Source organism: Arachis ipaensis, chromosome B9, assembly GCF_059453495.1.
Source record: "Arachis ipaensis isolate K30076 ecotype BB chromosome B9, ASM5945349v1, whole genome shotgun sequence".
NCBI classification, from domain to species: domain Eukaryota; kingdom Viridiplantae; phylum Streptophyta; class Magnoliopsida; order Fabales; family Fabaceae; genus Arachis; species Arachis ipaensis.
Window position 1 is genome coordinate 30,905,135 of NC_142444.1, and position 25,700 is coordinate 30,930,834.

A 25,700-nucleotide genomic window follows, 5' to 3' on the forward strand; every position below is an offset into this window, starting at 1 on the left:
GGACTTCCATCTGAAGATCCTTTTCAGTTCTTAACTGAATTCTTGCAGATCTGTGATACTGTTAAGACTAATGGAGTGAATCCTGAAGTCTACAGGCTCATGCTTTTCCCTTTTGCTGTAAGAGACAGAGCTAGAGTGTGGTTGGACTCTCAACCCAAAGACAGCCTGAACTCTTGGGATAAGCTGGTCACGGCTTTCTTAGCCAAGTTCTTTCCTCCTCAAAAACTGAGCAAGCTTAGAGTGGATGTTCAAACCTTCAGACAGAAAGAAGGTGAATCCCTCTATGAAGCTTGGGAAAGATACAAGCAGCTGACCAAAAAGTGTCCTTCTGACATGCTTTCAGAATGGACCATCCTGGATATATTCTATGATGGTCTATCTGAGCTATCAAAGATGTCATTGGATACTTCTGCAGGTGGATCCATTCACCTAAAGAAAATGCCTGCAGAAGCTCAAGAACTCATTGACATAGTTGCTAATAACCAGTTCATGTACACTTCTGAGAGGAATCCTGTGAGTAATGGGACGCCTCAGAAGAAGGGAGTTCTTGAAGTTGATACTCTGAATGCCATATTGGCTCAGAACAAAATATTGACTCAGCAAGTCAATATGATTTCTCAGAGTCTGAATGGAATGCAAGCTGCATCCAACAGTACTCAAGAGGCATCTTCTGAAGAAGAAGCTTATGATCCTGAAAACCCTGCAATAGCGGAGGTAAATTACATGGGTGGACCTTATGGAAATACCTATAATCCATCATGGAGAAATCATCCAAATCTCTCATGGAAGGATCAAAGGCCTCAACAAGGCTTTAATAATGGTGGAAGAAACAGGTTTAGCAATAGCAAGCCTTTTCCATCATCCACTCAGCAACAGACAGAGAATTCTGAACAAAATACCTCTAATTTGGCAAACTTAGTCTCTGGTCTGTCCAAGGCCACTGTAAGTTTCATGAATGAAACAAGGTCTTCCATTAGAAATTTGGAAGCACAAGTGGGCCAGCTGAGTAAGAGGATCACTGAAATCTCTCCTAGTACTCTCCCAAGCAATACAGAAGAGAACCCAAAAGGAGAGTGCAAGGCCATTGACATAAGCACCATGGCCGAACGTGTAAGGGAAGGAGAAGACGTGAATCCCAAGGAGGAAGACCTCCTGGGACGTCCAGTGATCAATAAGGAGCTTCCCTCTGAGGAACCAAAGGACTCTGAGGCTCATCTAGAGACCATAGAGATTCTATTGAACCTCCTTATGCCCTTCATGAGCTCTGATGAGTATTCCTCTTCTGAAGAGAATGAGGATGTTACTGAAGAGCAAGCTGCCAAGTTCCTTGGTGGAATTATGAAGCTAAATGCCAAATTATTTGGTATTGAAACTTGGGAAGATGAGCGTCCCTTGTTCACTAATGGACTAAGTGATCTGGATCAACTGACATTGCCTCAGAAGAGACAGGATCCTGGAAAGTTCATAATACCTTGTACCATAGGCACCATGATCTTTAAGGCTCTGTGTGACCTTGGTTCAGGAATAAACCTCATGCCCCTCTCTGTAATAGAGAAACTGGGAATCTATAGGGTGCAAGCTGCTAGAATCTCATTAGAGATGGTAGATAATTCAAGAAAATAGGCTTATGGACAAGTAGAGGACGTGTTAGTAAAGGTTGAAGGCCTTTACATCCCTGCTGATTTCATAGTCCTGGATACTGGAAAGCAAGAGGATGAATCCATCATCCTAGGAAGACCTTTCCTAGCCACAGCAAGAGCTGTGATTGATGTGGACAGAGGAGAATTAATCCTTCAATTGAATGAGGACAACCTTGTGTTTACAACTCAAGGATCTCTCTCTACATCCATGGAGAGGAAGCATAAAAAGCTTCTCTCAAAGCAGAGTCAAACAAAGTCCCCACAGTCAAACTCTAAGTTTGGTGTTGGGAGGCCACAACCAAACTCTAAGTTTGGTGTTGAACTCCCATATCCAAACTCTAAGTTTGGTGTTGGAGAGTTTCAACAATGCTCTAAACATTTGTGAGGCTCCATGAGAGCCCACTGTCAAGCTATTGACATTAAAGAAGCGCTTGTTGGGAGGCAACCCAATTTTTATTTATCTAACTATATTTTTCTTAGTTATATGTCTTTATAGGTTCATGATCATGAGGAGTCACAAAATAAACAAAAAAATTAAAAATGGAATCAAAAACCGCAGAAGAAAAATCACACCCTGGAGGAAGCATCTGTCTGGCGTTCAACGCCAGAACAGAGCATGGTTCTGGCGCTGAACGCCCAAAATGGGCAGTATCTGGGCGCTGAACGCCCAGAACAAGCATGGTTCTGGCGTTCAACGCCAGAAATGGCCAGTAAATGGGCATTGAACGCCCAAAATGGGCACCAACCTGGCGTTGAACGCCCAGAGTTGCGTGCAAGGGCATTTTGCATGCCTAATTTGGTGCAAGGGTGTAAATCCTTGAACACCTCAGGATCTGTGGACCCCACAGGATCATCTCAGGATTTGTGGATCCCACAGGATCCCCACCTACCTCCACTCACTTCTTCTCACCTCTCTTTCACACAATCCCATAAACACCCTTCCCCAAAAACCCTTCACCAATCACCTCAATCTCTCTTCCCCATCACCTCTTCACCACTCACATCCATACACACTTTCCCATAAACCTACCTCATAAACTCCACCTACCTTCAAAATTCAAAACCAATTTCCCACCCAAACCCACCCTAAATGGCCGAACCTTAACTCCCCTCCCTCCCCTATATATAGCCCTCCATTCTTCCTCATTTTCACACACCACAACCCTCTCCTCTCTACTTGGCCGAAACACACTTCACCCCTCTTCTCCATATTTTCTTCTTCTTCTTCCTCTATTCTTTCTTTTATTGCTCGAGGGTGAGCAATATTCTAAGTTTGGTGTGGTAAAAGCATAGGCTTTTTTGTTTTTCCATTACCATTGATGGCACCTAAGACCGGAGAATCTTCTAGAAAGGGGAAAGGGAAGACAAAAGCTTCCACCTCCGAGTCATGGGAGATGGAAAGGTTCATCTCCAAAGCCCATCAAGACCACTTCTATGATGTTGTGGCCAAGAAGAAGGTGATCCCCGAGGTCCCTTTCAAACTCAAAAGAAATGAGTATCCGGAGATCCGACATGAAATTCAAAGAAGAGGTTGGGAAGTTCTAACAAATCCCATCCAACAAGTCGGCATCCTAATGGTTCAAGAGTTCTATGCCAATGCATGGATCACCAAGAACCATGATCAAAGTAAGAACCCGAATCCAAAGAACTACGTTACAATGGTTCGGGGGAAATATTTAGATTTTAGTCCGAAAAATGTGAGGTTGGCGTTCAACTTGCCCATGATGCAAGGAGATGAACGCCCCTACACTAGAAGGGTCAACTTTAATCAAAGGTTGGACCAAGTCCTTATGTACATATGTGTGGAAGGATCTCAATGGAAGATTGACTCCAAAGGCAAGCCGGTTCAACTAAGAAGATTGGACCTCAAGCCTGTGGCTAGAGGATGGTTGGAGTTCATTCAATGCTCAATCATTCCCACTAGCAACCGATCTGAAGTTACTGTGGATCGGGCCATCATAATTCTTAGCATCATGATTGGAGAGGAAATAGAAGTTCATGAAGTCATCTCTAATGAACTCTACAAAATAGCCGAAAAGTCATCCCCCATGGCAAGGCTAGCTTTTCCTCATCTTATCTGCCATCTATGTTACTCAGCTGGAGCTTTCATAGAAGGAGACATTTCTATTAAGGAAGAGAAGCCCATCACTAAGAAAAAGATGGAGCAAGCAAGAGAGCCCATTCATGGAGCTCAAGAGGCATAGGAAGCTCATCACCATGAGATCCAGGAGATGCCTCAAATGCATTTTCCTCCACAAAACTATTGGGAGCAAATCAACACCTCCCTAGGAGAATTAAGTGCCAACATGGGACAATTAAGGGTGGAACATCAAGAGCACTCCATCATGCTCCATAAAATAAGAGAAGATCAAAAAGCAATGAGGGAGGAGAAACAAAGACAAGGAAGAGACATAGAAGAGCTCAAGGACATCATTGGTTCCTCAAGAAGGAAACGCCACCATCACTAAGGTGGATTCATTCCTTGTTCTTATTTCTTCTGTTTTTCGTTTTCTATGTTATGTGCTTATCTGTGTTTGTGTCTTCATTACATGATCATTAGTAGTTAGTAACTTTGTCTTAAAGTTATGAATGTCCTATGAATCCATCACCTCTCTTAAATGAAAAATGTTTTAATTCAAAAGAACAAGAAGTACACGAGTTTCGAATTTATCCTTGAACTTAGCTTAATTATATTGATGTGGTGACAATGTTTCTTATTTTCTGAATGAATGCTTGAACAGTGCATATGTCTTTTGAAGTTGTTGTTTAAGAATGTTAAATATGTTGGCTCTTGAAAGAATGATGACAAGGAGACATGTTATTTGATAATCTGAAAAATCATAAAAATGATTCTTGAAGCAAGAAAAAGCAGCAAAGAACAAAGCTTGCAGAAAAAAAAATAGGCGAAAAAAAAAGAGAAAAAAAAAAGAAAAAGCAAGTAGAAAAAGCCAAAAGCTCTTAAAACCAAGAGGCAAGAGCAAAAAGCCAATAACCCTTAAAACCAAAAGGCAAGGGCAAATAAAAAGGATCCCAAGGCTTTGAGCATCAGTGGATAGGAGGGCCTAAAGGAATAAAATCCTGGTCTAAGCGGCTAAACCAAGCTGTCCCTAACCATGTGCTTGTGGCGTGTAGGTGTCAAGTGAAAACTTGAGACTGAGCGGTTAAAGTCAAGGTCCAAAGCAAAAAAAGAGTGTGCTTAAGAACCTTGGACACCTCTAATTGGGGACTTTAGCAAAGCTAAGTCACAATCTGAAAAGGTTCACCCAATTACGTGTCTGTGGCATTTATGTATCCGGTGGTAATACTGGAAAACAAAGTGCTTAGGGCCACAGCCAAGACTCATAAAATAGCTGTGTTCAAGAATCATCATACTGAACTAGGAGAGTCAATAACACTATCTGAACTCTGAGTTCCTATAGATGCCAATCATTCTGAACTTCAATGAATAAAGTGAGATGCCAAAACTATTCAAGAGGCAAAAAGCTATAAGTCCCGCTCATATGATTGAAGCTATGTTTCATTGATAGTTTGGAATTTATAGTATATTCTCTTCTTTTTATCCTATTTGATTTTCAGTTGCTTGGGGACAAGCAACAATTTAAGTTTGGTGTTGTGATGAGCGGATAATTTATACGCTTTTTGACATTGTTTTTAGTATGTTTTTAGTAGGATCTAGTTACTTTTAGGGATGTTTTCATTAGTTTTTATGTTAAATTCACATTTCTGGACTTTACTATGAGTTTGTGTGTTTTTCTGTGATTTCAGGTATTTTCTGGCTGAAATTGAGGGACTTGAGCAAAAATCAGATTTAGAGGTTGAAGAAGGACTGCTAATGCTGTTGGATTCTGACCTCCCTGCACTCAAAATGGATTTTCTGGAGCTACAGAACTCAAAATGGCGCGCTTCCAATTTCTTTGAAAAGTAGACATCCAGGGCTTTCCAGCAATATATAATAGTCCATACTTTGGCCAAGAATAGATGACGCAAACTGGCGTTCAACGCCAGCTCTCTGCCCAATTCTGGCGTCCAGCGCCAGAAAAGGATCCAAAACCAGAGTTGAACGCCCAAACTGGCACAAATGCTGGCGTTCAACTCCAAGAAGGACCTCTACACGTGCAAAACTCAAGCTCAGCCCAAGCACACACCAAGTGGGCCCCAGAAGTGGATTTATGCATCAATTACTTACTTCTGTAAACCCTAGTAGCTAGTTTATTATAAATAGGACATTTTACTATTGTATTAGGGATCTTTTGATCCTGGATTGTATCTTTGAACATCTTTGGATGCCTGGTTCTTAGATCAGAGGGGATGGCCATTCGGCCATGCCTGGACCTTTCACTTATGTATTTTTAACGGTAGAGTTTCTACACTCCATAGATTAAGGTGTGGAGCTCTGCTGTTCCTCAAAGATTAATGCAAAGTACTACTGTTTTCTATTCAATTCATCTTATTTCGCTTCCAAGATATTCATTCGTATTTCAACCTGAATGTGATGAATGTGACAATCATCATCATTCCCTATGAACGCGTGCCTGACAACCACATCCGTTCTACATTAGATTGAATGAGTATCTCTTAGATCTCTTAATCGGAATCTTCGTGGTGTAAGCTAGAATGATGGCGGCATTCAAGAGAATCCGGAAAGTCTAAACCTTGTCTGTGGTATTCCGAGTAGGATTCAATGATTGAATGACTGTGACGAGCTTCAAACTCGCGATTGTTGGGCGTAGTGATAGACGCAAAAGGATAGTAAATCCTATTCCAACATGATCGAGAACCGACAGATGAATAGCCGTGCCGTGACAGGGTGCGTTGACCATTTTCACTGAGAGGATAGGATGAAACCATTGAAAAGGGTGATGCCTCCAGACGATTAGCCGTGCCGTGACAGGGCATTTGGATCATTTTCGCGAGAGAAGACCGAAAGTAGCCATTGACAGTGGTGATGTATCACATAAAGCCAGCCATGGAAAGGAGTAAGACTGATTGGATGAAGATAGCAGGAAAGCAAAGGTTCAGAGGAACGAAAGCATCTCTATTCGCTTATCTGAAATTCTCACCAATGATTTACATAAGTATTTCTATCCCTATTTTATTAATTAAATTCGAAAACTCCATAACCATCTGATATCCGCCTGACTGAGATTTACAAGGTGACCATAGCTTGCTTCATACCAACAATCTCCGTGGGATTCGACCCTTACTCACGTAAGGTATTACTTGGACGACCCAGTGCACTTGCTGGTTAGTTGTGCGAAGTTGTGAACCATGGTATTGGCATCATGTTTTTTGGCACCAGTGCCAGGGAAAGAAAGAGCAATGAATTTTACATAATCAAAGTGTAATCAAAGCTGGAGTTAAACTACCAAACTGGCACAAAAGATGGAGTTTAACTCCAAGAAAAGTCTCTACATGTGAAAGCTTCAATGCTCAGCCCAAGCACACACCAAGTGGGCCCGAAAGTGGATTCTGCATCATTTACTCATTTCTGTAAACCCTAGGCTACTAGTTTTCTATAAATAGGACCTTTTGCTATTGTATTTGGATACCTCATGACGCTTCACACATTTCATATTGTATTCTCTACGGAATGATTCTCTAAACCCCATGGTTGGGGGTGAGGAGCTCTGCTGTGTCTCGATGAATTAATGCAATTACTACTGTTTTCCATTCTATCACGCTTGTTTCTATTCTAAGATATTCACTTGCACTTCAACTTGATGAATGTGATGATCCGTGACACTCATCATTATTCTCACCTATGAATGCGTGCTTGACAACCACCTTTGTTCTATCTGATATAGCTTGAGAGCATATCTCTTGGGTTTCTAATCTAAGATTAGAACCTTCGTGATATAGGCTAGAATTATTGGCGGCCATTCCTGAGATCCGGAAAGTCTAAACCTTGTCTATGGTATTTCAAGTAGGATCTGGGAAGGAATGACTGTGACGAGCTTCAAACTCATGAGTGCTGGGCGTAGTGACAGACGCAAAAGGATCAATGGATCCTATTCCAACATGAGTGAGAACCGACAAATGATTAGCCGTGCAGTGACAGCGCATTTGGACCATTTTCATTGAGAGGACAGATGGTAGCCATTGACAATGGTGATCCACCAACATACAGCTTGCCCTGGAAGGAGCCTTGCGTTCATGAAGAAGAAGACAGTAGAAACCAGAGATTCAGAAGATAAAGCATCTCCAAAACCTCAACATGTTCTCTGTTACTGCAAAACAAGTATTTATTTCATGCTCTTTTACTTTTTACAATTAAATCTGAGAATTATTGATATCCTGACTAAGAGTTACAAGAGAACCATAGCTTGCTTCAAGCCGACAATCTCCGTGGGATCGACCCTTACTCACGTAAGGTATTACTTGGACGACCCAGTGCACTTGCTGGTTAGTTGTGCGGAATTGCAAAAGTGTGATTGTGATTTCGTGCACCAAGTTTTTGGCGCCGTTGCCGGGGATTGTTCGAGTTTGGACAACTGACGGTTTATCTTGTTGCTTAGATTAGGAATAATTTATTTTTGTTGGTTTAGAGTCACTAAATTTGAGTCTTTTATTTGAGTTTAGTTTCATATTTTAAGTTTGGTGTCAATTGCATGCTTTTATTTTCTTTCAATTTTTCAAATTTGCATGTTCTTAGTTCTTTCTTGATCTTTAAAAATTCTAAGTTTGGTGTCTTCTTTGTGTTTTCCTTTAAAATTTCGAAAATTTGTGTTTGATTTTCTAAAAATTTTAAGTTTGGTATCTCTTGTGCTTTTATTCACTTAAAAAATTTTTTCAAAAAATTTGTTCTTGGTGTTCATCTTGATCTTCAAAGTGTTCTTGGTGTTCATCTTGACATTCAAAGTTTTCTTGTTTGTTCTCTTTGTTTTGATCTAAAATTTCTAAGTTTAGTGTCATTTTGTTGTTTTTCTCTTTCCTCATTAAAATTCAAAAATTAAAAAAATATTTTTCCTTATTTTACTCATAAATTTCGAAATTTTGCATTAAATTAGTCAAAGATTTTCAAAATCATATCTTTTTTTGTCAAGTCAAAATTCTAATTTCAAAAATTGATCTTTTCAAATCTTTTTCAAAAATCAAATCTTTTTAATTTCTTCAATCATATCTTTTCAATCATATTTTTTTAATAAATTGCAATCATATCTTCTCAATCATATCTTTTTCAAAATAATTTTCAATCATATCTTTCTAGTTGCTAATTCCAAAATCTTTTTAACCAATTAATTAATTTAGTTGTCAATTTGCTTTTATTTCATTTTCTTCTAATTTTTGAAACTTTTATTTTATCTTCCATTTATTTTGTTTTATTTTATTCGGTTACTTTTAATTAAATAAAATAAAAAAATTTAAAAATATAATTTAATTGCAATTCGTATCAATTCCCTTTTCTCCATTATGGACATAAGTGGAAATGAACAGTCCAGAAGGACTCTGGGGTCATATGCTAACCCCTTTACAGCTACATATGGGAGTAGCATCTCTATACCTCACATCAAAGCAAGCAGTTTTGAGCTAAATCCTCAGCTCATTATCATGGTGCAGCAAAATTGCCAGTATTCCGGTCTTTCACAGGAAGAACCTACTGAGTTTCTGGCATAGTTCTTACAAATTGCTGACACAGTAAGTGATAAAGAAGTAGATTAGGATGTCTACAGATTATTACTGTTTCTATTTGCTATAAAAGATCAAGCTAAGAGGTGGTTAAATAACCAACCCTCAGCAAGCATAAAAACATGGAGACAGTTATCAGACAAATTCCTGAATCAATTTTACCCTCCAAAAAAGATGACACAGCTAAGGCTGGACATCCAAGGCTTTAAACAAGAGGATCATGAATCCCTTTATAATGCCTGGGAGAGGTATAGAGGGATGCTAAGGAAATGCCCCTCTGAAATATTTTCAGAGTGGGTACAGTTAGACATCTTCTACTATGGGCTTACAAAAAGAGCTCAAATATCTCTAGACTACTCAGCTAGTGGATCTATACACATGAGAAAGACAATTGAAGAGGCTCAAGAACTCATAGATACGGTTGCTAGAAATCAACATCTGTACTCAAGTAGTGAGTCTTCCATAAAAGAAGAGGCTAGGGCAGTAACTACTGATCCTAATCCTCAAGAACAGATTGTTGAACTTAATCAGCAAATACTCCTTATGACAAAACAATTAGCAGAATTTAAAGAGATACTCCAAGACACTAAAAATGCTAACAAGAATATGGAAGCACAATTGAATTAGACAAGACAGCAGCTATCTAAACATCTAACAGAAGAATGCCAAGCTGTTCAACTAGGGAGCGGGAAGACATTGAATAATTCAGCTCAAAGTAGCAGAAAGCCAAGAAAGGAACAACTAACAGAGGATAACCAAACCACTGTCCAAAATCCCTCTGAGGATGGCAAGAGCCCAGAGAGGAATAATTCTGGCGTTCAAACGCTAGAAAAGGGTGAAAGATTGGCGTCAAACACCAGTGGATGCCCACTTCTGGCATTCAAACGCCAAAAAAGGGGGAAAAGTTGGCGTTAAATGCCCATTCCTTGCCCAGTTCTGGCGTTCAAACACCAGAAAAGGGTGGGAAGTTGGCGTTAAACGCCCATCCAGCACCCAATCCTGGCGTTCAAATGCCAATGAGGGATCAGACACCTGCAAGTGCTGATAGTAACCCCTCTAAGAAGGCTTCTCCAACCACCTCTGTAGGGAATAAACCTGCAGCAACTAAGGTTGAAGAATATAAAGCCAAGATGCGTTATCCTCAGAAACTCTGCCAAGCAGAACAGGATAAACAATTTGCCCGCTTTGCAGACTATCACAGGACTCTTGAGATAAAGATCCCGTTTGCAGAGCCACTTGAGCAAATACCATCTTATGCTAAGTTCATGAAAGAGATCTTAAGTCATAACAAGGATTGGAGAGAAACGGAAAAAGTTTTTCTCACTGAAGAATGCAGTGCAGTCATTCTGAAAAGCTTACCAGAGAAGCTTAAAGATCCAGGAAGCTTTATGATACCATGCACATTAGAGGGTGCTTGTACCAAGACAGCTCTATGTGACCTTGGAGCAAGTATCAACCTAATACCTGCATCCACTATCAGAAAGCTTGGCTTGACTGAAGAAGTCAAACCAACCCGAATATGTCTTCAACTTGCTGATGGCTCCATTAAATACCCATCAGGCATAATTGAGGACATGATTGTCGAGGTTGGGCCATTCGCCTTTCCGACTGACTTTTTAGTGCTGGAAATGGAGGAGCACAAGAGTGCAACTCTCATTCTAGGAAGACCTTTCCTAGCAACTGGACGAACTTTATTTGATGTACAAAAAGGGGAGGTGACCCTGAGAGTCAATGAGGATGAGTTCAAGTTAAATGCTGTCAAAGCCATGCAGCACCCAGACACATCAAATGACTGCATGAGCGCTGATATTATTGACTCTTTGGTGAAAGAGATCAATATGACTGAAAGTCTCGAATCAGAGCTAGAGGACATCTTTAAAGATGTTCAACCTGATCTGGAGGAATCAGAGGAAATAAAAGAACCTTTGAAAATTCCTTAGGAAGAGGAGAAACCTCCTAAACCCGAGCTCAAACCACTGCTACCATCCTTGAAATATGCATTTTTGGGAGAGGGTGACACTTTTCCAATGATCATAAGCACTGCTTTAAATCCACAGGAAGAGAAGGCACTAATTCAAGTGCTAAGGACATACAAGACAGCTCTTGGGTGGTCCATAAGCGATCTTAAGGGCATTAGCCCAGCAAGATGCATGCACAAGATCCTATTAGAGGATGATGCTAAGCCAGTGGAACAACCACAGAGGCGGCTAAATCCAGCCATGAAGGAGGTGGTGCAGAAAGAGGTTACTAAGTTACTAGAGGCTGGGATTATTTATCCTATTTCTGATAGCCCCTGGGTAAGCACTGTCCAAGTTGTATCCAAAAAAGGAGGATGACAGTGGTTCACAATGAAAAGAATGAACTGGTTCCTACAAGAACAGTTACAGGGTGGCGTATGTGTATCGACTACAGAAGGCTCAATACAACCACCCGAAAGGATCATTTTTCTTTACCATTCATAGACCAGATGCTAGAAAGACTAGCAGGTCTTGACTATTACTGCTTTTTGGATGGCTATTCGGGTTACAACCAAATTGCAGTAGATCCTCAAGACCAAGAGAAAACAGCATTCACATGTCCTTCTGGAGTATTTGCCTACAGAAGGATGCCTTTTGGTCTGTGCAATGCACTTGCAACCTTTCAGAGGTGCATGCTCTCTATCTTCTCTGATATGGTAGAAAAATTCTTGGAAGTCTTCATGGATGACTTTTCAGTATTTGGAGACTCATTCAGCTCCTGCCTTGACCATTTAGCATTTGTTCTGAAAAGGTGCCAAGAGACCAACCTAGTTTTAAACTGGGAAAAATATCACTTTATGATGACTGAAGGAATTGTCCTTGGGCATAAAATTTCAAACAAGGGAATAGAGGTGGAGCAAGCTAAAGTGGAAGTAATTGAAAAATTACCACCACCTGCCAATGTTAAGGTAATCAGAAGCTTTCTGGGGCATGCAGGATTCTATAGGAGGTTTATAAAGAATTTTTCAAAAATTACAAAACCTCGGAGCAATCTGCTGGCTGCTGACACACCATTTGTGTTTGACACAGAGTGTCTGCAGGCGTTTGAAACTCTGAAAGCTAAGCTAGTCACAGCACCAGTTATTTCTGCACCAGACTGGATATTACCATTCGAACTAATGTGTGATGCCAGTGACCATGCCATTGGTGTAGTGCTGGGACAGAAGCATAACAAGTTTCTGCACATCATTTACTATGCCAGCCATGTTCTAAATGACGCACAAAAAAACTACACAACCACAGAAAAAGAGCTGCTTGCAGTAGTTTATGCCATTGACAAGTTTAGATCCTATTTAGTAGGTTCAAAGGTGATTGTGTATACTGACCATGCTGCTCTTAAATACCTACTCACAAAGCAGGATTCAAAACCCAGGCTCATAAGATGGGTGTTGCTTCTGCAAGAGTTTGATATAAAAATAAGAGACAGAAAAGGGACAGAGAACCAGGTAGCTGATCACCTGTCCCAGATAGAACCAGTAGCAGGGGCGTCCCTCCCTCCTACTAAGATCTCTGAGACTTTTCTGGATGATCAACTCTTCGCCATTCAGGGAGCACCATGGTTTGAAGACATTGCAAACTATAAAGCTGTGAGGTTCATACCCAAAGAGTACAGCAGGGTGCAAACGAAAAAACTAATTTCTGATGCAAAGTACTACTTATGGGATGAACTATATCTCTTTAAGAGATGTGCAGACGGAATGATCCGCAGATGCGTACCTAGAGAGGAGGCATAGAAAATCCTATGGCATTGCCATGGATCACAGTATGGAGGACATTTCGGAGGTGAGCGAACAGCCACTAAGGTCCTCCAATGTGGTTTCTACTGGCCTACTCTCTATAGAGATGCCCGAAAGTTTGTGCGTAACTGTGACAGTTGCCAGAGAGCTGGTAACTTATCTCATGGTTATGCCATGCCTCAACAAGGGATATTAGAGATTGAGTTATTTGATGTATAGGGTATTGACTTCATGGGTCCTTTCCCACCATCATACTCAAACACTTACATTCTGGTGGCAGTAGACTACGTATCTAAATGGGTAGAAGCAATTGCCACACCCACTAATGATACTAAGACAGTGCTGAAGTTCCTCCAGAAACATATATTCAGCAGATTTGGTGTTCCCAGAGTACTCATCAGTGATAGGGCACTCATTTCTGCAATAAACAGCTTTACTCTGCTATGGTCTGATATGGAATTAGCCATAAAGTAGTAACTCCATATCATCCACAGACAAATGGGCAGGCTGAAGTCTCTAATAGAGAACTAAAAAGAATCCTGGAACGGACTGTAATTGTCCGTAGAAAGGATTGGGCAAAAAGCTTAGATGATGCTCTGTGGGCATACAGAACAGCATTCAATACTCCTATAGGAACCTTTCCATACCAGCTTGTGTATGGCAAGGCCTGTCATCTTCCCCTGAAACTGGAACATAAGGCCTACTGGGCCACCAGATTCCTAAACCTGGATGCTAAGTTAGCTGGAGAGAAAAGATTGCTCCAGCTAAATGAGCTAGAGGAATTCAGACTAAATGCTTTTGAAAATGCAAAAATTTAGAAGAAGAAAGCAAAAAGGTGGCATGACAAGAAACTGTCATCTAGAGTCTTTGAACCAGGACAGAAGGTTCTGCTGTTTAACTCTAGGCTCAGACTATTCTTCGGGAAATTGAAATCCCGGTGGAGGGGACCATATGTGATTACAAGTGTATCACCCTATGGATATGTTGAGCTTCAGGATATTGACTCTTACAAAAAGTTCATTGTTAATGGACAGAGAATCAAATATTATCTTGAAAGTAATTTTGAGCAAGAATGCTCAAAACTGAGACTAGAATAAAGCTCAGTCAAGGTCCAGCTAAAGACAATAAAGAAGCGCTTACTGGGAGGCAACCCAGCCATTAGCAAGTTATTTGTTTTAATTAATACTTATAGAAGTTTGATATAAATTTTCTTCAAGATTAATCATCAAATTGTAGGAATTCACAGAGTTACAGAAGGATTCAGTGCAAAAAGCAGAGAAAAGGAGCTCACTGGCAAGAAAACGCCAGTAAAAGGGCATTTTGGGTGTTAAACGCCAGAATGGATACCATTCTGGGCGTTTAATGCCAGTAAAGATACCATTTTGGGCGTTAAACGCCAGAATGGGTACCATTCTGGGCGTTTAACGCCAGAATTGCAGCATCCTGGGCGTTCAGAAAAACGCCCAGTAACAAAAGATTTCTGGCATTTAACGCCAGCCAGGGTACCTGGCTGGGCGTTAAACGCCCACAATGGCCAATATATGGGCGTTAAACACCAGAATGGATACCATTCTAGGCGTTTAACGCCAGAAAGGTAGGGGGAGAGGATTTTGTTTTTCACTTCAAAATTTTTCAAATTTTCATGTTTTGACTCATAATTTTCTGCATAAACATGTTACAAATTTTCATCATTCACCTTCAATTTTCAAAAATTCAACAATTTTCTAAATTCCTTTTCAAATTTCTTTCAAATCCTTCCCAAATCTTCTTCAAAAACTCAAATATCTTCTCAATTTCTTTCCAAATCTTTTCCAACTCATCATATCATCTCTTAATTCTTAGATGCATCAACAAATTTTCAGATTTAACCTCTTCATATCTTTTCCATTTTAAAATCTCATCTTTTTCATATCATGGTTCTATTTTTTTCACCAATAATATCTTTATGTCATATCTTTTTCAAATTTTCGAAATCCCTCCCTTCCACTTATAAATACACATTCGGCCATCCCCAGCTCTCCACCATTCGAATTTGCCTCTCCTCCTATCTCTCTCCTTTTCCTTCTTTTGCTTGAGGACAAGCAAACCTCTAAGTTTGGTGTATTTTTTCGTGATCACCGAGCTAAGACTCATTAAGATCATGGCTCCTAAAGGAAAACAAACTAACAAAAGAGGCAAGAAAAGAGAATACTCCAAAGAGTCTTTGGAATCAAGAGAGGTTCTTAACCAAAGAACATGCATACCATTACCACAAAATAATGGGTCTGAGGTCAGTGATCCCGGAAGTTAAATTCGATCTGAAAGAAGACGAATATCCGGAGATCCAAGAGCAAATTCGAAACAGAGGATGGGAAATTCTAGCTAATCCTGAGACAAAGGTTGGAAGAAACATGGTTCAGGAATTCTACTCAAATCTGTGGCTGACAGATAAGCAGAGAATAACTGGAACCGCCTTTCATACCTACAGAACTATGGTCAAGGGAGGTTTATTTACTTCCACCTGGACAAAATAAGAGAGGTCTTCAAACTGCCTCAACTACAAGATAATCCAGAATCCTTTAATAGGAGAATGGTGAGAGTAGATAAGGGGTTGAACTAAGTTCTAGATGACATATGCCTCCCTGGAACTAAGTGGATAACCAATTCAAAAGGTGTCCTAAACCAACTCAAGAGAGGAGATCTCAAACCAGTCGCAAGAGGCTAGTTGGACTTCATTGGACGTTCTATACTGCCCACTAGCAACCGCTCTGACGTCACTGTCAAAAGAGCAGTGATGATTCATTGTATTATGCTGGGAAACGAAGTGGAGATTCATCATCTGATTTCTTGTGAGATTTACACAATTGCAAACAAGAATTCCACTGAAGCCAAACTGGCATACCCAAACTTAATTTCTCTGCTATGTAAAGATGCTGGGGTGAGGATGGGAGTTGATGAATTCATCCCAATCGAACACCCAATCACCAAGAAGTCAATGGAAGGACAACAAGTGCAAGATAACTCCATCAAAAGGAGGGCGCAGGAGTTCCTCCCAGAAATCCCTAAAATTGACTACTGGACCCGCCTAAAAGCATCTATCACCAAGCTGCAAGAAGCTGTGGAGCAACTTAAGGAAGAACAGCAGAATCAAAACTGCATGCTCTGCAAGCTGCTTAAGGAACAGGAGAAGCAGGGGCGTGAGCTACAGGAGCTGAAGCACCAGAAGCTCTCCCTTGAAGGACCAAACACCCCACAGAAGGAAGGAGCATCCACTTCTCAAAATCAAGGTTGTTGAGTCCTAACTCTGTGATAACCTTTATTATTAGGAATCTATTTTAAGAGTCATTTATTTTTCTGTTTTTAATTTTTTGTCTTCTATTATTATTGGTCTGCTCTTATATTTATTTTTGAGTCTTATTTTTATTTTCCATGATTAATAAAATTTAAAGTTTATGTCTTAAAGCTATGAATGTCCTATAAATCTATCACATTTCTTAAAGGAAAAATGTTTTAAATCACAAAAGAACAAGAAGTACATGATTTCGAATTCAACCTTGAAATTAGTTTAATTATTTTGATGTGGTGACAATACTTTTTTTTTCTGAATGAATGCTTGAACAGTGCATATGTCTTTTGAATTTGTTGTTTATGAATGTTAAAATTGTTGGCTCTTGAAAGAATGATGGAAAAGGAGAAATGTTATTGATAATCTGAAAAATCATAAAATTGATTCTTGAAGCAAGAAAAAGCAGTGAAAAGCTTGCGAAAAAAAAAGGCGAAAAAAGATAAAAGAAAAAGAAAGAAAAAAAAAAGAAAAAGCAAGCAGAAAAAGCCAATAGCCCTTTAAACCAAAATTCAAGGGCAATAGAAAGGATCCAAGGCTTTGAGCATCAGTGGATAGGAGGGCCCACAGGAATAAAATTCTGGCCTAAGCGGCTAAACCAAGTTGTCCCTAACCATGTGCTTGTGGCGTGAAGGTGTCAAGTAAAAACTTGAGACTGAGCGGTTAAAGTCGTGGTCCAAAGTAAAAAGAGTGCGCTTAAGAGCTCTGGACACCTCTAATTGGGGACTCTAGCAGAGCTGAGTCACAATCTGAAAAGGTTCACCCAGTTTTGTGTCTGTGACATTTATGTATCTGGTGGTAATACTGGAAAACAAAATGCTTAGGGTCACGGCCAAGACTCATAAAGTAACTGTGTTCAAGAATCAACAAATACTGAACTAGGAGAATCAATAACACTATCTAAATTCTGAGTTCCTAAAGATGCCAATCATTCTAAACTTCAAAGGATAGAGTGAGATGCCAAAACTGTTTAGAGGCAAAAAGCTACTAGTCCCGCTCATCTAATTGGAGCTAAGTTTCATTGATAATTTGAAATTTATAGTATATTCTCTTCTTTTTATCCTATTTGATTTTCAGTTGCTTGGGGACAAGCAACAATTTAAGTTTGGTGTTGTAATAAGCGGATAATTTATACGCTTTTTGACATTGTTTTTAGTATGTTTTTAGTATATTTTAGTTAGTTTTTATTATGTTTTTATTAGTTTTTATTCAAAAATCACATTTCTGGAATTTACTATGAGTTTTTGTATTTTTCTATGATTTCAGGCATTTTCTGGCAGAAATTGAGGGAACTGAGCAAAAATCTGATTCAGAGGCTGAAAAAGGACTGCAGATGCTGTTGGATTCTGACCTACCTGCACTCGAAGTGAATTTTCTGGAGCTACAGAAGCTCAATTGGCGCGCTCTCAATTGCGTTGGAAAGTAGACATCCTGGGCTTTCCAGAAATATATAATAGTCCATACTTTGCCTGAGATTTGATGGCCCAAACCGGCGTTCCAAGTTAGCATAAAAATTTTGGCGTCAAAACGCCAGAACTAGCATAAAAGCTAGAGTTAAACGCCCAAACTGGCACAAAAGCTGGCGTTTAACTCCAAGAAAAGTCTCTACATGTGAAAACTTCAATGCTCAGCCCAAGCACACACCAAGTGGGCCCGGAAGTGGATTCTGCATCATTTACTCATTTCTGTAAACCCTAGGCTACTAGTTTTCTATAAATAGGACCTTTTGCTATTGTATTTGGATACCTCATGACACTTCACACGTTTCATATTGTATTCTCTACGGCATGAGTCTCTAAACCCTATGGTTGGGGGTGAGGAGCTCTGCTGTGTCTCGATGAATTAATGTAATTACTACTGTTTTCCATTCTATCACGCTTGTTTCTATTCTAAGATATTCACTCGCACTTCAACTTGATGAATGTGATGATCCGTGACACTCATCATTATTCTCACCTATGAACGCGTGCCTGACAACTACCTCCGTTCTATCTGCAATAGCTTGAGAGTATATCTCTTGGGTTTCTAATATAAGATTAGAACCTTCGTGGTATAGGCTAGAATTATTGGCGGCCATTCCTGAGATCCGAAAAGTCTAAACCTTGTCTGTGGTATTCCGAGTAGGATCTGGGAAGGGATGACTGTGATGAGCTTCAAACTCACGAGTGCTGGCGGTAGTGACAGACGCAAAAGGATCAATGGATCCTATTCCAACATGAGTGAGAACCGATAGATGATTAGCCGTGCGGTGACAGCGCATTTGGACCATTTTCACTGAGAGGACGGATGGTAGCCATTGACAACGGTGATCCACCAACATACAGCTTGCCATGGAAGGAGCCTTGCGTGCATGAAAAAGAAGACAGTAGGAAAGCAGAGATTCAGAAGATAGAGCATCTCCAAAACCTCAACCTGTTCTCCATTACTGCAAAACAAGTATTTATTTCATGCTCTTTTACTTTTTACAATTAAATATGAGAATTATTGATATCCTGACTAAGAGTTACAAGAGAACCATAGCTTGCTTCAAGCCGACAATCTCCGTGGGATCGACCCTTACTCACGTAAGGTATTACTTGGACGACCCAGTGCACTTGCTGGTTAGTTGTGCAGAATTGTAAAAGTGTGATTGTGATTTCGTGCACCAGTCGTCTTACTTCTCTCCGTAGCTCCCGTTTTGCTTTCTGTTGTCGCTTAGCTTCCTGCTCGAGCTGCTCTAGTCATCTGCCATGGCCATGGACCATACCTAGAATCTCAGTAGGATGTGAGGGTTTCTTCCTTTTCTGGTGGGTGTATCTCTGATTGAATCTGCCTTGGTGAGGGGTTTCCGGACATTCCTTCTCCGTGAGGAACATGTGTTCGTTGTGGTGGAAGTATGACGAGGGCATGGCCCTCCTATTAGGGAGTAGGTTTAGATTTAGACGCCGTATGGCCGTCTTCATACTGATGGTCTGCCATTATCAAGGGTTGAATCCCAGTTCTCCAGCAACGGTGCCATTGTTCCGAGGGTTACCTGAAACGTTGATTTGGGCCTGGACGTGAGGTCCAGACTCTTTATGAGGCATCGTCCGACTTGTTCAGTGCTGAGGTGCCGCCATCCGAGTTTCTCGTGAGGAGGTGGGGGTGGTACCTGCAAGAGATTCCAATGCTTAAGTCAGCAAGGGCTTTAGGCAGATTTTTAGTAGATTAGAACATAAATTATACCTGAGGGGTGTCAATGTACTTATAATAGAGTTGATAACCACCTTTGTTGGAGTAGTTCCACCTTTATTGATGGATAACTGTTCTCTTTATCTTGGGAGTTTGAATCTATCTTTTAGGGAAGATCGAAATAGAGGGAGAAATTCGCGGAGATAGTTACTTACTTGGGTAAGTAGAGCTGAGCTCCTTCGCGGTGTTCGACTTCTTCAAAGAAGTCGGATATGGGTTAGAGGTCTCCTCTTTGGATCAGGCCTCTTATCCTTATTGTGTCTGGCTTTTATGAATTTGGGCTAGGGTATGAACAGAGACTATTACCGGTGCTTTTTGATGAAGAAAAAGAGAATTCTTCTAATCTTATAAAAAAAAAGGTTAAAAGAAAAAATGAATAACAAGGTAGACAATAATTATGTCATTTGTAATTTATTTTCTGTTTTTGCATATTTCTGAGATGAATTTCATTTATTTGCTTGTTAAGGTTTTTTTGTTTATTTTTTTCATGAAGTTTTGAATGATACTGAATCATTAAATTAGGAAGTATTTTATTTTTTAACTTAGACTATAATATTACTATGATCTTGTTGTTGGATTCTTGGATTTCACAGACAACGTTTTTAGCATAGTTATAAGAACCGGACCAAACCGGCCGGTTCAATAAAAAATTGGTGAACTGATCACTTAGCCGGTTCGGTTAGTCATTCTGACCGAATAAAAAATAGAACCGGTTTAAAATCGGTTTAAACCGTCCGATTTTGATAAAAACCAAAGAACCGGCAGTTTTTGTGTAACTGACTGGTTTGGAAATTTTTTTTTTTGTTTTCAAAACGAATGTCTCTCACTCTCTCGAATACCCTCTTCCCCCTAACCCTAAATCCCCAAAAGCCAAAACAGCAGTCCTTCAAGTCTTCCTCAGCTGCTCATCACACCATACATAGTTGATCACCACACCTCACCTCACCGCCGACCTGTCGTCTTCTTCCTCCCCTCGTCACACCAACACTCTTCCTCGTAGTCTCGAAGACTCTCTTCCTCTGCTTCGTCTCGCTGGCTTCACAGTGTGTCCGAGTACGTCTAGTTCGTGGCTTCGCGTCTCTCCTCGTCGTAGTCACGTCTCCTGTGTCACTGCTGCGGTGCTACCTCTCGTCGCTGCTGCGGTGCCGCCTCTCCGTCGCTGCTGCGTTGCTGCCTCTTCGTCGCCAGAATCTGCCTCATCCAGGTTGGTCTCCAAACTATGAAATTTGTTCTCTGTTTTTTTAGTTATTTAGTTGGATTTTAATTTGATTAAGGGAGTGAATAACTGATAGGTTAATGGCAGATTGTTGATTATGTATATATTGTTGAGTTATAACTTGTTATATTATTGAACTAGTTGATGGCAGATTGTTGATTTTTTTTTTCAGATTTGTAGTGGTTATGGTTATTTTTGTTGATGTAACATTGCTGTGAATTTATATTGCTGGATATGAAAATATCAAAATATGGATTATGTAACATTGTTTTTGTAATAGCTGCTGTTTTATACCATTACTATTATATATTGTTTTAGAATGTCTTCAGCCAATACACCATCAGAAACACCATCCTCTGCAGCTCCTTGCTCGTCGGCGCCGTCAGCGCATCCTCTCCGTCCACTGCCTCCTCTCTCGGATTGCTGGATTGCTGGATTTTTTATTAATTTTTGATTATGCCATTATGCTTGTTTGCTTTAGAAGAAGGATTGCTGGATTTTCTAGCAATTTTTGTCGGAGTTATTTGTTGTTGAACTATTATGCCATTGTGCATCTGTTTAGTGTAGTGACTCTGAGTCTTTTTGTCGAATTATTTGCTGTTGAACTACTATGGTGTTGCTTTTAAATGTGTGTTCAATTAAATGGTTATTTTCAAGTTGAATGCAACCATTTTACTTGTGAGTTAAGTGCTTGTTATCCATTCATCAATTTTTCATGGTTGTTTGTCGAAGTTAGGTACCAATCTTGCTCATAATTTAAATCATTTGGCAGATTTAGGCTTGAAAACATGTCGGCAAAACTGGTTTTATGTCCAAAAAAGATTTTAGTGAATGCATATATGGTTGCTTTTGTCTTGCCTAACAGGAACCCTTTGAATTGAACTGTTGGAAATAGGTTATGCTCCCAACATTGAACAATTGATGTGAATTTGTATTTTTGTAATGAGAAAGTCTAGCGGACCAGCAGATTTTGTAGTTTTTAGCCATTAATTAGCCATCAATGATGTTTTTAATGGTGTGAGATTGTATCTAATGGTGTAGAATCATTCAATTCCCTTTTGATGGTTAAATGCTGGCCATAATTTAACAAAAGTGTAGCCCTCTAGCACTCCTCATTTGTAATAGCTATTTTTTATACCTTTGCTATTATATTTTTTAGTTACATGAAATTGGTTTTACCGGTTCAACCAGTAATTTATCGATTGAACCAATAAATTAGTAAACCAGTAATTTGACCAGTTTGATCACTGGTTCGATTCTTACAACTATGGGTTTTAGACTTAGAGGATAAGATCAGAGATTTTGTAACAGCATAGATAGATAGATAAGGGAAACACTTGCAATTAATGCATACTTTATCATCATTCCGAATTTTTATTTTTTTTAATATATTCTTTATCAACCATTATAAAAGAATGGTTTTTTTTTGTCTATAAAGGAATGGTTTTTCTAATGGTTAAAAAATCAAAAGTAAAATAATTTTATAAATAATGTAAATTTATATATTTTTATTAATTATTGTTAAAATTAATAAAAATAATTAAACTCTTTTAGAGTAATTTTATTGCTTTTTAAATATTTTAAAAAATGTAAATACAAATCAAACACGTCCAATATATGCACTCATAAAAATAAAGATAAAATCAATTACATTATTCAACCTTATGTAAATCCCAATTTTCTTTCCAATATTATCTCCTTTAAAGATTCTTACAAAGGCTGAAGGGATGCTCTCTACACCCAATGAGATGTCTTCAATCTCTTCCAACTTGCCACTTCTTAGATATCCTGATGTTTGTGCCAAAAAATCTGAATAGTTATTCAAAAAGTCATGAGCTAATTATCCTCTTATGTTGATTCTCTTGTATATAACATTCAACATATTTAGTGATGCTTTGTTCTTTGCAGCATTGTATTCAAATATTACCCCACAAATAGTTATTCTACCAAATGCATTCATATTAACAATTGCAGCCTCTAACATCTCACCCTCAACATTGTCAAAATATATATCAATTCCGTTAGGAAAGTACCTAAATAAAAAATAAACAACATTAACAGGAAAAAAGATTAAACTATTATTATTTTCATTTCAAAATAGGTATTCATTTTATTAAAAGTACTGTCACAATCAAGTTCTTCAATGGGGAGAAGTATTTGATTTTGATGGACCATAGTTGTAACTGTTATTCTCACCTCTTTGGTTCGGATATGTTTGAAAATCTTATAGTTTTTATTTTTTATTCAAAATTGTTTTCTTATTAGTGAAATTTCGTTGATGACATAAGATACGGTCAATAAAATAGATATTAGTAAACAAATCTATAAAAACATATATATTTAAATAAAAATAGAACTAACGCCAATTAATTATAAATTTATAATTGATCCTAATCATGAAAAACTAAACATTCCCTTTTCAAAAATATAAGAAATTATTTTTTACAAATTCAAAGGGTTAAATCATAATTTATGAATTTTTAAAATTCTTAATTTTAAGTGAAGATGCTATGAATATTTCATAACTTTTGAAGAAAAAATATTCATTTTAGACTATTTCATAACTATTGATAAATTTCTATAGTAAAGACTAAAAGTAAAATCACTAGAAAAATTAAAAAGAAAAAATAATTTTTTGAAAATGATAGCCAAACAAGCCCTATATCATATCTCTTAAGTGTAGCATTTAGATTTGTTTCCTCTTTGTAGTTGAATACATTGTCAAACCCTAGCTTTTCTTTCAGCAATGTCACCTATAACAAATTACACATAGATTAGGCTTCCAATTTAAACTGAAGCTTTGATGTGTTACTAAAAGAGAAAATAAGTTATGCTCCTAATTACCCTTCTTAAATAGCATTCTCTCCGTTATTAGATATGAAAGAAGTTTTAGCTTTATATATATATATATATATATATATATATTCAAGATATTGAGTACTTTCTTTGTACTTTATTTATGTTAAAAATAGTAATAATAAAATTATTGGGAACAAAATAATGATAATATTAAAAAAATAACCTTCTCTTGGCTCCCAGCAGAGTCAACGACATAGCAACCTAAGAGCTTTGCATATTGTCCAACCAAAATTCCAACACTTCCAGAAGCTGCTAAGACAAACACTTTTTCCCCCTTTTGGGGTTTGCAAATTTCACGTAAACCCCCATAGGCAGATAGCCCACTAAATTCTGCATTAATAAAATTCAAAATAAAAAAATATATATATTATTCCTTAAACCTCTTTATATACATCTTAACATTAACTACTAACTAATTAGTTACGTATGTCTAACATTTATAGGAGTTACACATTGTTACAAGTACTAATGAAATCTCCAGACATGTTATTATTGTGCATGTTTTTTTCTCAGAAGTAAAACTATAAGGTAGATACTTCCATGATAACATCTTCACATAAAAATAACATTGTGGACCACTAGATAATTTGATACGTTTGACCAAATATGTTTGACTAACCATCTACAGATTCACAATGTTATTTTTATATAAAGATGTCATCACGTGAATATTCCCCAAACTATAAACCGTCACTACCACCCTTCCAAGTTCCAACCTACTACCCCAATTCGATGCACCCTAATTTCTAGAGATATGTTATTCTAATAGTGTAGGAATTTATTCTTAAAATTATCAAGTCAACCACAAACAAATGACAACACAAAATTCCAATTATTAGTTATTTATTTGGCCAAAACAAAATCAAATATAACTTGAGTTAAAGAGTAAAGACATTATAATAAAAAAAAAAACTATTTATCACCTTGAATTTCTCTTAACTAAAAATGTACAAGATCATTTTCATAAATCTAGCACAAGGTACTTAACTACCTTCTTCCTATAAGAAATCATGCCTACCTTGAAACATGTAATAAAAAATATGTAAATTATCTTGCATCATATTACCTAGAACTCCAAGGTAATAGGTGAGAGGAAATTCAGAAAGGATCCAATTTTTTCATTATGCTTCCTTTCTTAACCACACTGTACTCTGCCCAAGTGAAAACTCCCACAACAAAATCACCTTTCTTAAACTTAGCATTACCAGAAGCCACAACATGTCCAATGCAAGGACCATCAATATCTTGCCAAAAATAAGAAACAAAAACATTTGGATAGAATTAAGGTGAAGCATTAAAATAGTTCTCCAAAAAGAATAAAATGTCACTTTTGTCTCAAATATTTAGAATAAGTACGAATATTGTCTCTAATATTTTATTCATCTTATTTCTATCCTAAATATTTTAAAAGTAACTCAATGTTATTTCACTATTAACTTTATTTAATAAAATAATGAAGGTTGTGACATATAAAATACACAATACATGTAATAAAACTCTTATATAAGAATGTAATTGTATTTAACTGATTTTTTTATCCTTATATAGGTTTTGTTCTAATATCACGTGTAAAATACTATTTCGACTCAATCACGATGCATATAGTAACTTTTTATACTTAGTTTAAAAATTATTATATTTTAATATCTAGCATTTCATATATATTTCACACTTTAATCTAAGTAGTTGTACGATACATATCAGAATTTCATAGTGAATGTATACTTCTTTTTACTCTGATGTGTACATGGTTTATTTCCAACCATGTGAAACAATTTTAGTTGGTGTAACTACCGAAATAAGCCATAGCATATATTAGATGATTAAATTCATTAAGAATAATTCTTACTAAAAACAATTCTTTTAAAGTGTATATACAGGTAGCTACTGACCATATCAAAACAAAGCTAACTATCTAGAAATCATATTAGGAATCAATCAAGTTTCTAAGGTAAGTTCATAAATTAAATGCCACCGGACTAACAAAGTCTCACATGATAGAAAGATAATAACAAAGTCATACAATTACAAATCACATAATTAGGTGACTGCAATAGAGTTTCTTTTACTACT

General features: G+C 38.0%; 1 non-coding gene and 1 pseudogene across 1 annotated transcript; both read right to left on the bottom strand.

Moving 5' to 3' along the window:
* Positions 1-231: 231 nt before the first annotated feature.
* Positions 232-339, bottom strand: LOC148544173 (small nucleolar RNA R71). The gene has a single exon (XR_015901436.1). It is a non-coding gene; the product is annotated as a small nucleolar RNA R71 (small nucleolar RNA).
* An 18,941-nt stretch (positions 340-19,280) lies between these two features.
* Positions 19,281-25,434, bottom strand: LOC107615367 (NADPH-dependent oxidoreductase 2-alkenal reductase-like; annotated as a pseudogene).
* Positions 25,435-25,700: the final 266 nt, after the last annotated feature.